Here is a 12,635-nt window from a genome sequence, read left to right as displayed (position 1 = left end):
ATGATGAGCAGGTCTCCTTGCAGACGTGAAGTATTTTTCCGGCAAAGCACCTTTTGTCATGTGTTCTTCTGCAACCTCTGAGGTAGGCGGAGCAGGGATTATGTTTATGATGAGAGTGATGGGATACAAAGAACAGAAACGAAGAGGTTCTTAAAACCAGTGAAGCTCCGTTATAACACGGGGCAGAAACACATTGCAAGGCGTGGTCGATAAAATGATAGGTTGCATTTGGATAAAGTTCGCATTACCAAGTCTCCCACCTACGACAACTTCATAGATTTTACTGTTCCTTCTCTTATTGATCTCCAGTCGGAACATTTTCATCAAAACTGGGTATTTGGTGCTTAAGAGTTCTCCTGATATTGCTTCTTACTCACCAAATAGAGTCATAATCCTTAGTATGTAACTTCAAAATCCTTTACACAATAACCAATTGCTTCCCCAAAGAGGATTGTGACTTCAGATGAGAATAAGCTGCTGAAGGAAATTAACTCTCAAGAAATGAAAGTCCTGTTTCTGTGCACTTGGAGGCAGGAAAAGAAAAATCCAGAGGCTATCACACAAATGCCAAAGCATCCTCTATTCTGCCTATAGAATGTCAGGACCAGACAGGGGACTCACAAGGTGACTCTGCCCTCTTATTCAAAGCTCACCAGGGGAGAGGGTGGGTGGGACTCATTCCCTGAAACCATCCATTCAACCCCTTTCAGCAAACTTACCTGGGAGGCCATGGCTCTTTAAGACCCCCTTAATTCCCTAACTGAAATGATACCTGAAGCATTTCATTTACTTTCCCCTTGAGATCTTTACACACTAGCTGAACTCTAAAAGATTTTCTGCTTTTTGCACTTGAAGAAGGGGGAAAATTTTCAGCAGTAAAAGGAAAGCAGCACGTCTCATTTAGGTTAGAAAAAAGGAAACACAGATACACTTTCTGAAAAGTGCTGCATGCACTCACACAATTAACATGTTTGCCCTCAAGGTCAAATTAGCAAAGATTATGAAAACAAATCCACAGGAGCAGAAAAATGCCACATCAAGTCAGGCAAGTCCCCCATCATGTTCTCTGCTCAGGCTTTCTGGGGGCACCTGTCAAGGGCGGGTGGGCAGCTACAGGGAAGTGTACGTGCCTGGGGAGCAGGGTCGCAGCTATGAGTCCTGGCAACATTAATGGATGAACTTCACCCTTCCGACCCCTGTTTTCTTCCTCTGGAGCACGAGGCATGGGAGAATACCTGCTCCTTCCTACTTAGGGAGTTGTTTTGAGGGCCAAATTTGACAAAGGATGTAAATATCCTTTGTAAGCAGTATGGTTAATGTCCTTGCCCAGAATGAGGGAGCCAAATATCTGGAGGAGGGGAGATGTGAAAGAGTGCTCCCAAGTGCTCCTCATGCCAGCACTGTGGATTCCCACCCAGTCCAGTGCTCTTCCATTCCATGGCTATTGCTATATGGTTCAAGTTCTTGACATCCATTATTTCAGTTAAGGTAACTGTTCTGCTTGTCTTCCCTGAAGCAGAGCCTGAGCTGGAGATTCTTATGTAAGTGATTATGGAGGGGGCACTCTCAGGAGAGAAACCACTGAGGAAGTGAGGGCCACAGGATAAGGCGGGAGAGGAAGCGAAGCAAAAACATGGTCCCAGTGAAAGTCCAGACTCAGCCAGATCCTGTCCAAGCTCTGGAGTGTGGATGACAGACCATGCTGGGGGAGGGGCTGTCCATCTGTTACCTGTATCAGTCAGTCCTCGGCTGTGGGTTGCACCCACCCTTTCCACCTGCACAGAGCGAGGGCAGGATAGGGATGTCATAACCTCCTGGGTGTTGCCAGGTCAAATAGCTCTGCTGGCAGAGAACACATTCTCTAAAGAGGCAGCTCTGAGCTGTTGCATCCAACCTTCAAGACAGCCAGGGGAGGTGCGTAATGGTCTGCTGTGAGTCACCCATGGCATTTACTACGGATAAGGAAACCAAGGCCCAGAGATGGCAAGGAACTTGGCCTCAAAGCCTTCACTTCTGCCTAGAACTCTCCTCTCCTCCCTCTTCCCTTGCCAATTCTTACTGATCATGTAAATTTTAATTCCTATGTTACTCCTTTAAGGAAAACTTCCCCCTCTCACCCCAGATTGGTCTAATCCCTCCAGATGCTCTCCCAGCACCTTGGGCCTGACCTTGGAGGAATTTATCACAGTTTTAACTTAAATAATTATTTCTGCAATCATTTATTTGATATCTGCTTTCTGCACTAGGCTGTAAACTCTATGAGGGCAGGGACCATGTACATCTCGTTTGCTGCTAGAATCTGTTGTGACGCTCAGTGCTGGCACATAGTAGGTGTTCAATAAATATTTGTTGAATGTGTGATGGAACACAGTTAGAGAGCTTAAAACCAGGTCTCTCTGTCTTGAAACCACATTCTACTTCCACTCTGCCTTAGACCATGCAAACTCCTTGTTTTGTTATATTTAATGCCTGTGCAAATTGTTGGAAATTTGGTCTCAGAAGTCAGTTTTCTGCTATATTTATATTTACACTTATGCCATACCTCATGCCAATAATGAACCTGCTGTAGACAGTAGTACTGTGGTTCTCTATCTTAACACCACGTCTTTCAGGTTTCAGGCTATGCTCCTTTGTATGGTTGTGCAAGTTTGGGTGAGCCAGACCATCTCCTCCTCCTCCTCTGTCCCCTTCATGGAAGAAACACCTTGATCACGTCTTGTTCAGACTGTGCTTCCAGGCTGAAGGGTTCTAATCCTTTTCACTTCTCTTCCAATAAAATTCACATTTCCTCCATCCTTTTAGTTATCCTCTGGACATTTTCAGGCTCTTTATAGTTTTCTTGAGGAGAAATTCAAATTTAGCCGGGCTCTAGGTGAGTAATCCCTTTAATGATCCCTCATTAACTCTCCAGTTAGCACAGGGAGGATGGCAATTGTTCTCTTGTGGTCTCTCCTGCAGCTCCAAGCCCACATACACCCAGAAGGCTCAGTGTTTACTAGATCATCTTCTGCTTGCCAAGAAGATTGGATCATGCTATGGAAACCCTCAGCCTTCACTCCTGTCCTCTCAGCTTCTTCCATTTCCAATGGAATAAGTGTTTTTTCAAAACTCCATTCATTCCTAGGGGCGCCTGGGTGGCTCAGTCGGTTAAGCGTCCGACTTCAGCTCAGGTCACGATCTCGCGGTCCGTGAGTTTGAGCCCCACATCGGGCTCTGGGCTGATGGCTCGGAGCCTGGAGCCTGCTTCAGGTTCTGTGTCTCCCTCTCTCTCTGCCCCTCCCCCGTTCATGCTCTGTCTCTCTCTGTCTCAAAAATAAATAAACGTTAAAAAAAAAAAAAAACTCCATTCATTCCTGAATCCTGAAAAATGCCACTCTCAGACTTTCCCTTTCTCTCTCTTTCATCCCATCCTCTCCTTGGTTAGAATAATTGACACAAGCTGTTTTATCAGTCAACAGTCCCAATTTCATTGGCTTAACACAGCAAAGACTTATGTGTCATTTTCACAAAGTCTGGGAAGGATTTGGTTGCCCTCCATCATTCTGAAGTGATGCTCTCCGGAATGTAACATTCAGAGACACTGAGTCCGTGAAAGGGTGATGGAGAAGACTCATCAGCTCTTACTAGCCTCCACTAAAAGTTTCATGTCACACCCGCTCAGAGCCCATAGACAGAAATAATCACATAGCCCTAAAGCTATTTGCAAAGAAGCCTGGAACATGTGGGAGGCTGTTTGGACTATCCAGTGAACACCCAATCATCTCTGCTACATCTTCACAAATGCGCAAATTTCCTGTGACTTGAGAAAACATTGCCTGGTTCTCCTGGCCCTCAACTTCTTTTCAGTGAGAAGCTTCCCAAATGAGTTGTGTGCTTCTCTCTGTATTTTTTCATCAATCACTCTTTCTTTAAACTCTCAAAGGCATGGCCTTTATCCATACAGTTTATCATGCACTCTCAGAGGTCACCAGTCACTCTTCCCACAGCCCCTGTTTCTTTGGTTTGTGGCAAATCTTGAATGTGTCATCCTTTACTAAGGAAATTCTCTTCTCCCTTGGCAGATGTCAGCACCCAGCACTTTTCCTGGTTTCTCTCATACTTCTCCGTTCACTCCTTCTCTCTCTGGTCCTCACCTGTAGGCAACTCCCCAAACTCAGTCGCTGGCCATTTTCTTCTTTGACTTTACATTCTCTGCCTTGAAAAACTCATTGATTTTTATGCCTGTGAATATTGCCTCTATGCTCCCAGTGCTTGGCAAGAATATGGGTTTGAAGTCAGGCAGACCTGACTCAGCCACTTACTTTGAACAAATTATGTAATTCCTCTGAACTTCAGTTTCATCTGCAAGAATGGAATAATAAAGCATACCTGAATGAAAGCATTAATGAAAGTGTTAAGTTCAAATGTCCATTGACTGATGAAAGGATAAAGAAGATGTGGTGTGTGTGTGTGTGTGTGTGTGTGTGTGTGTGTGTACTTCATATAGTTCTCCCATTTGGCCCTCCGAGTTAATTCACTCTGCAAAGTTGTGTGAGTTAGGCCCCCTTTTCTTATGGCTCAACACAGCTTCCAGCCAAAAGTCATTTTGATTATCTTCTTTGCTTTGGTTTGGAAATGAACTCTAAGGAGAAGAACTCCAACTATGCCCTGCAACTGTGTGACTCCACCAGCCCAGAATATGCTGTACAGCTAATAACAGGATGGACCCTGAAGCCCTGAGGTATATGTCACTCCTACTTAAGCCCCTTTGCTGTGGAACATAATCATATTTTCATGAGGGAAACAGGTGCACTATTGTGCTCTCGGTAAAAAGGTTTATATTTCATTTGCATGATAAACGGATGAAGTGTATATATATATATACTTCATAAAGAAGAATGAAATCTTGCCATTTGCAATGACATGGGTAGAGCTAGAGAGTATTATGATAAGCTAAATAAGTCAGTGAGGGAACGATAAATACCATATCACTTCACTCATATGTGAATTTAAGAAATAAAACAAATGAACATAGGAGAGAGAGAGACAGAGAGAGAAACCAAGAAACAGACTCTTAACTATAGAGAAGAAACTAATGGTTACCAGAGGGGAGGTGGGGGGGGGGATAGGTTGAATAGGTGATGGGGACACTTGTGATAGCACCAGGTGTCGTAGGTAAGTGTTGGGTGACTATATTCTACACCTGAAACTAATATTACACTGTATGTTAACTAACTGGAATTTAAATAAAAACTTAGAAAAACAAAAACAACAAAAAAAGCATCGAGTTCAAGAAGAGTATTCAATAGACATTAGTTTCTCTTCACCACTTCCAGTTCCGCATTTTATTTGAATTTAATTCATTCAAATATTTAATTCATTCACTGATTATTCCTTGAACACCCTAAACACCTCCTATGTTCTCGATACAGTGCCAAAGATAGAGACAGGAGTAAGGTAGATCCTCCAAGATCCCAAAGTAGAATGGATATCCCCACTGGGAGCATGTGGCAATTCACTAAAGTGAATGTTTTAACAAACACCTAATTATTTTTTGTGTAAAAACTAAGATAGAAATTACTTTGTTAGTGATTTGTATTTCTGTGGATAGTGATCCTTCACTCAGTCTACAAGTCAGACAGTCATGGGTCATGTGTAGTACACAGTGGCCCTTTAAGGCTGAATCGATGCCCACATGAGGAGAGATTGACAGTGGTCCCAGAATTTACTGAAGGCAGTTGCAGCACATATGTTTATACATGCCCATGAAGTGGATTTATGGATTGTATCATTTATTTTTAACCAAACTAGCCCACCCAAGCTGGACAAGTGGCTTAAAAGGTTTCTTGCAATAAAACAATAAATTGAAGATAGTACTAATAGGGTGATTTTCCAATTTATCATCCAAAGAGGGACTCTTTTGAGAGGAAAGGAAGCACTATTAATCATCATTCCAGAAAGTTGGTGTGAACTGAGAATGTCTTAAGCAAACTGGAACATGTGTTCACCCTACTTCTAATAGAAGCACAAGCAAACAATAAGAAACCAGCAGAGCTGACACTCTCTGGTGTCAGCTTTCCATTAGCCACATGCAAGGTAAAAAAAAAAATTATAATATGATCTGCCCATAAAGTAAACAAAATGTTTTAAAATTGTTAAAAGTATATTAAACATGAATTAATATTCACTATCATTCACAATAAAGCTAGAGGTATCACAACCAGAATTCAAATTATATTACAAAACTGTAGTCATAAAAACAGTAGGATACTGGCACAAAATAGACACATAGATAATGGAACAGAATAGAAAACCCAGAAATAAACTTGCAATTATATAGTCAATTAATCCTCAACAAAGGAGGCAAGAATCTACATCAGGAAAAAGACCGTCTTTTCAACAAATGGTGCTGGGAACACTGGACAGCTACGTGCAAAAGTATGAAACTGGACACTCTTTTATGCCATACACAAAAACAAACTCAAAATGGATTATAGACATAAATGGGAGAAGTGAAATAATAAAAATCCTATAAGAGAGCACAGGCAGTAATTTCTCTGACACTGGCCATAATAACATTTTTCTAGATATGTTTCCTGGGCCTACAGACACAAAAGCAAAAACAAACTATTGGGACTACATCAAAAGAAAAACCTTCTGCGTAGTGAAGGAAAAAAAATCAGCAAACCTAAACGGTAACCTACTGAATGGGGGAAGATATTTGCAAATGATATAACTGATAAAGGGTTAGTACCAAAAATATATAAAGGACTGATACAACTCAACACCAAAAAAATAATCCAATTTAAAAAATGGGAAGAAGACATCAACAGACATTTCTCCAAAGAAGACATCCAGATGGCCAACAGACACATGAAAAGATGCTTGGCATCATTCATCATCAGGGAAATACAAACCAAAACTATAATGACACCTGTCAGGATGGCTAAAATCAAAAACACAAGCAACAAGTGTTGGCGAGGATATGGAGAAAATGAACCTTCTTGCACTGCTAGTGGGAATGAAAACTGAGGCAGCCATTATGGAAAACAGTATAGAGGTTTCTCAAAAAGTTAAAAATAGAACTACCCTATGATCCAGGAATTGCACTACTGGATACTTACCCAAAAAAAGTACAAAAACGCTAATTCAAAGGGATACATGCACCCCTATGTTTATAGCAGCATTATTTACAAGAGTCAAACTATGGAAGCAGCCCAAGTGTCCATCAACAGATGAATAGATAAGGAGGGAGTGGTATATATACACAATGGAATATTATTCAGCCATAAAAAGAATGAGATCTTACCATTTGCAACAACATGGATGGAGCTACAGAGTATGATGCTAAGTGAAGAAAGTCAGAGAAAGACAAATATGATTTCACTCGTATATGCAATTTAAGAAACAAAACAAGTGAGCAAAGGAAAGAGAGAGAGAGAGAGAGAGAAACCAAGAAATAGACTCCTAACAATAGGGAACACACTGATGGTTACCAGAGGGGAGGTGGGTAGGGGGATGGGTGAAATAGGTGATGGGAATTAAAGGAATATATTCTTTTCCTGCTAAGAGAGCGCATTTTTTGACCCAGTTTCCCTCATTGATACCTCCAGATTTCCAAGTTCAAGGCTTTCATGAAAGCTTTGACTTTGCCTTCAAGACCACTCTCTATAATACCCACTTATTCTTCAGACTTGTCCTTCCTTCCTCTCTCTCCATTCCCTTTGGTTTCCCCTGCTACCATTTCCTCCAGCCTCTCATCACATCCTCTCCTTGATTATTATAATAATTTTCAATTATCTCTACTTTCCTCTAAGCTCCCCCTTCTCCACTCCATCAGTCACTCTGGTACAACAACACCTTCTCAGACCGCCTTCTCATTCTGTCTCTCCCCCAACTCTGACTCAAAAAGCCCAGTAGCAAGACTCATTCTTGAATTTGAAGACTCTTGCAAGTCTTGAGGAAGGAGCAAGACCTTCTATAACCTGACCCCATCCTTTGATTTAGTCAAAAAACACTGCTTGAGCACTGTGTGGGTCTGAAGATGTACATCAGTGAGTAGTAGGACAATAATTTATTAAGTGCCCACTATGTGACAGATACTGTGCTGGTGAGCAGGATAACACAATCCCTTCTCACAAGAACTTTTCAGGCTGTACTACCAGGGCTCATACTTTCTAGCAGATCTTCTACTTGACTTTTCCCCTATGTAAATCCTTCAGCCAAAATTCTTTATTCTTGCCAACATGCTAGATTCACTTCCTAGTTCTGTCCAGGCTCCACGATCCCTCTTCCCTTGCCTGGCTGATCTGGCAGCCTCTCCCCCATCATATCTGTCCACCTTTCAGAGTGCCGCTCATTTTTCCTATGCCCGTTGTAGAGCTCTCCCTGACCTGCTAACCTTTATTTGTTTCCTCCCTCTGAGGCCTGTACCAGTCATTTGGACCATATCACACACTGTATCATTCTGTTACTTGAGTTACATGCACATGTACAGCCTTCCCAACTAGCCTGCAAAACTCTTACTTTATGCTCTTGTTATGCAGTTGTTTGTCGCACCACAGTGCACTGTCCCATATTTAGATGCTCCTTAAATATTATTCAGTTGCACCAAGATTGATACAGTGGTCTTATTAGGGCAGGGGATCATGAGAGTCTTTTTTTCCAATATATTTTTCATATTCTCTATAATGTGGCTATATTACTTTTATAATGAAAAAAATTACAAATAAAAACAAATAAAATACTTCTTTAATTCAATTTAATTGAGATCCAGAAATAATTGTTCTCATTAGGTAGCCAGACCTTGGCAGTACAAGGGCTAATTTAGACCAGATTGGAAAAATTCAAAAATACAAATTGCTCTTTCTCAATGACAGACCAGATTTTCTGGGGCACAGCTAATTTTGCCCTAGTTCTGGATTTCCTAGAACACCCTCCGGGGTCAGGCTGGGAGCTGCTGCCAGAAATGCTTAATATCAAGACTTGCTTATAACGTTGAGCCGATAAAAACATATATTCATATAGAATATATGTCTAGAAGTTGCCAGATGGACCCTAAAGAATTTTTGCTTTCAGTGTGTCCTATAATGGTAGCTTGGGGCAAATGAAAGAAACCTAAATTACCAGCAATAGTTGTAGTATGTGCAATACTGTTTTCTTCTCCTACCATCAAAACAGAGAGGCATGCTTTGCATAGGATGATGGATATCCTTAGTTTAACTGGCTAATATTTTAAAGTAACCGAAGAGGAGGGGGTGAGGTAGGTGGACTTCCCATAAAATTAACAACCAGTCTGAATTCTGCAGCTGAATCAAGCAGGTTGGGTGACACTAGTAAATGAACATGATCCCTGCAGAGCAAATATACAACTTCTCCTCAGCCACCAATCCCCTCTACCTCCTGCCTCTCCGAGGGACTAATTGAGCAGTGAGTTTTATTGCTTTGATCATTTATGCCACATCTTTTTATCTCTCTCCCACTTAACTCTCCCTGGTCCGTGAAGGGCAGTTTTGATATCTATCTCCAGTGAAATTTGCTGGACTGATTCAACGGACCATGTATGTGGTATATTAAGCTGCTGGCGCCTCTCCCCACCTTGGTTCTGCTCAAAAGAATAACACATTTTCACCCCAAAGAAAGCCCAAAGCATTTAGCTATCTTTGGATGGAGATAAAAAAGGGGGTGGGTTGGGCAGAGCAGCTTAGAGGGCTGAAGTACGGGCTGTTTCTGCTTGGATGTTCTTTGCTTTGAGATCATCTTGTGGGGGTGTTATGGGCTAGGGATTGAAAACTTCTTGATCATACAAAATAAGCACCCAAAATGCTTTCTTTCTCTGAAGAGGTATGATGATCACATTTGGGAGGGAAGGTGTCCCTGATGATAAATGTTCGTTCTGTTCCAGCTCCCACCTCTTCTTACTCCTACAGAAGAGAAAATGTTAGCAGTATGACAGTGTGCAACACTGTAAACACATCTCTTTAGTCAGGTCCAATTGCAAAATGAACTATGGTTAGAACAAGATAATATGGGGAAATAGGGTGTCCAAGGACTGCAGATTTCAGCATTTTCTCCAGTGCCATCTGAGCAAAAGGGCTTCCAGGGAGTGGAGAGGCCTCCAAATGTGAATCCGATTCAGGATAAACAAGGCAAGCTGCCAATGGCCTTCCCTTTCCCCAGCAGGGTTATATAAGCACCTTCCCACTTTTTCAAAAATTAGAAACTCTATTGATTTAGCGCTCACCATGCGTCTGTGTGATTTATGACCCAGAAGATGTCTGACAGCATTTCAGGCTGTTTGGTGAGAGGTTCCAAGCCAAAAGCACAATGAAGAAATGTAGAACTTTCCTTACTTGTAGATAAGCCTCTGAAAATCTCATGCCTGTCTTTAAATTTGCCTCTGCTTTGCTTAAGGCTTCCTTTAGATAAATCATGGGAGAAATTACACTTCAAGTTCAACCGCTTTCTCTGCCAATGTATATCTCTTTGGGACTGAAATACCAGATACCTACCTTATTCTGTTTGCTGGTAACTCTTCAACTCTTGCCATCCTCCTGGTTGAGATATTTAAAATTGGGGCACACCATTGCTTATTTCAACCAGAATTTACTGGACATATGTTTTATGCCAGAACCATGATATATTTATGAAACTAACAGAGATGAATGCGTTAAAAACTTACAGTTCATCTTTCAAAGAGCTAGTAGTATGGTAGGTGTGTAGCAGAAAAGAGTAGCTGTTCAACATACCTCAGGCAAGCCATCCATAGTATAGACTGTGGCTGCACAAGCAGGGACTACATTTCTTAACTTCCTTGCACCTAAGTAGAGTCATGTGACAATTCTAGTTCTTTAAAAAAAAATTTTTTTAATGTTTTATTTTTGAGCATGCATACATGCACGCAAGAAAGTGTGAACAGGGGAAGGGCAGAGAGAGAGGGAGGCACAGAATCTGAAGCAGGCTGCTGGATCTGGCGGTCAGGACAGAATCCGAAGTGGGGCTCGAACTCATGAACTGTAAGATCATGACCTGAGCCAAAGTTGGCCACTTAACTGACTGAGCCACTCAGGTATCTGATAATTTCTAGTTCTAAATGTGAGCAGAAGTGTTGGGTGTTTTCCGGCCCTGTCTCATGACTCTCCCACCCCCCACACACTTGCATATATATACTTCTTCATGCTCTCTTCCTCTACTCTGGTTAGAATAAAGATGAGTCCCAGAGAAAATTTGAAACCATGTATTGAAAATGGCAAAACTTCCATCATCCTGGGTCTCTGGATGACTGTGTGGAACTGTGGGGAGGAAAGATAACCGCTGACTTATTCACCTGCCTTTTATAGTTATTATATCAACAAGACATATATTTCTATGATACTTGAGCCAGTATACTTTTCTAGGTCTATTAATGATAGCACTTAACCTACACAAATACAGGGGAAGAAATAAATGAATCCACACAACAGTAATTCAACACTGTGAACAGAGGAGTGGGAAAAAGCATAGAGTAGTCAAGGTTCAAAATGGGAACAATTTTGCAGTGAAAATTCTGGACCAGGAATAGCATCTTAGTGTTAAATAGGCACAATATGCAAGGGCATCAAAGTTGGGCAAAGCGATCTCCCTCTCAAGTTCAACATTGTGTTTCCCAATGTTTTAGTAGGTGTTATAAGTCAAGTAAACTGGAATAATTACGTAAAAGAAAGTCTTACAGATTTCTTCCTCTCAGAAGCTCCTGAAGACTTTAGTATTCCATTATATACAGGAACAAAGCTTCTTAAAATCTTCCAGTGACTGCCTTTTCTAATCATAACAGCCAAAGTTCTTACCATGGTTTATAAGACTTGACATGATCCATCTCTGTCTTTCTACTGACCTTACCTCATGCCACGATCCATGAGAGTTCAGGCACTGAATGAATTGTTCATCACTGTATCCCCAGCACTTAGGAAATACGTTTTGAAAACATTTCCCAAACTTACTTGAAGGAATTTTAATTTTAGGAGTATCTTTGAAACTAGCATTCTATGGAACACATTTTAGAAAATATGAGTTTAGAGAAAGCTCTAAATCTTTCCCTGCAACTTCATATGGATTCAGATACACACACAAATGCAGGAGAAAATTATAGTTCATCTGGGGATAAAGAAGTATCCTTTGCTGCTATGCAGAAGACTTTGGGAGCAACCTGACAAACAGATTCATAAAGTGAATGGAAAATGGAAGGCTAGACTCTCCATGACTTCATTGCTTCTCTCCTCTACTGCCAAGATAGTGGTGATGAGTGTTTTCCCGGGTCAAAGAATCCCCATTGGGCTTAGTGGCCAAGTGTCAATAGCACTTAGCTGATTTAATCTCTGGTAATTTATCAAAGATCTGACCTGTCATTTGGTTTTGAACCACTTTAGTTATTATCAGTGGCTTTTCTATGGTAAAATAGGGTATGTTCAGCTTTGGTGAGGCCTCACTTTCATTTTCTGCTTTACACAGCTTCCTCCAGGGCTCCATAGTAGATAAGGCTTAGCTTCCACATGTGTTATCTTGCAGGGAGTTTGGCATTTGCTAAGAAGTCAAGTGAATTTCATCATCATCATTATCATCATCAAACATTTGCTGCTCACCTCCTCCGAGGCTCTGCATGCTATACATCTCTGCATAGC

Source organism: Leopardus geoffroyi, chromosome B1 (genome assembly GCF_018350155.1).
Source record: "Leopardus geoffroyi isolate Oge1 chromosome B1, O.geoffroyi_Oge1_pat1.0, whole genome shotgun sequence".
Taxonomy (NCBI): Eukaryota; Metazoa; Chordata; class Mammalia; order Carnivora; family Felidae; genus Leopardus; species Leopardus geoffroyi.
Note: the sequence above shows the minus strand (reverse complement) of the source record.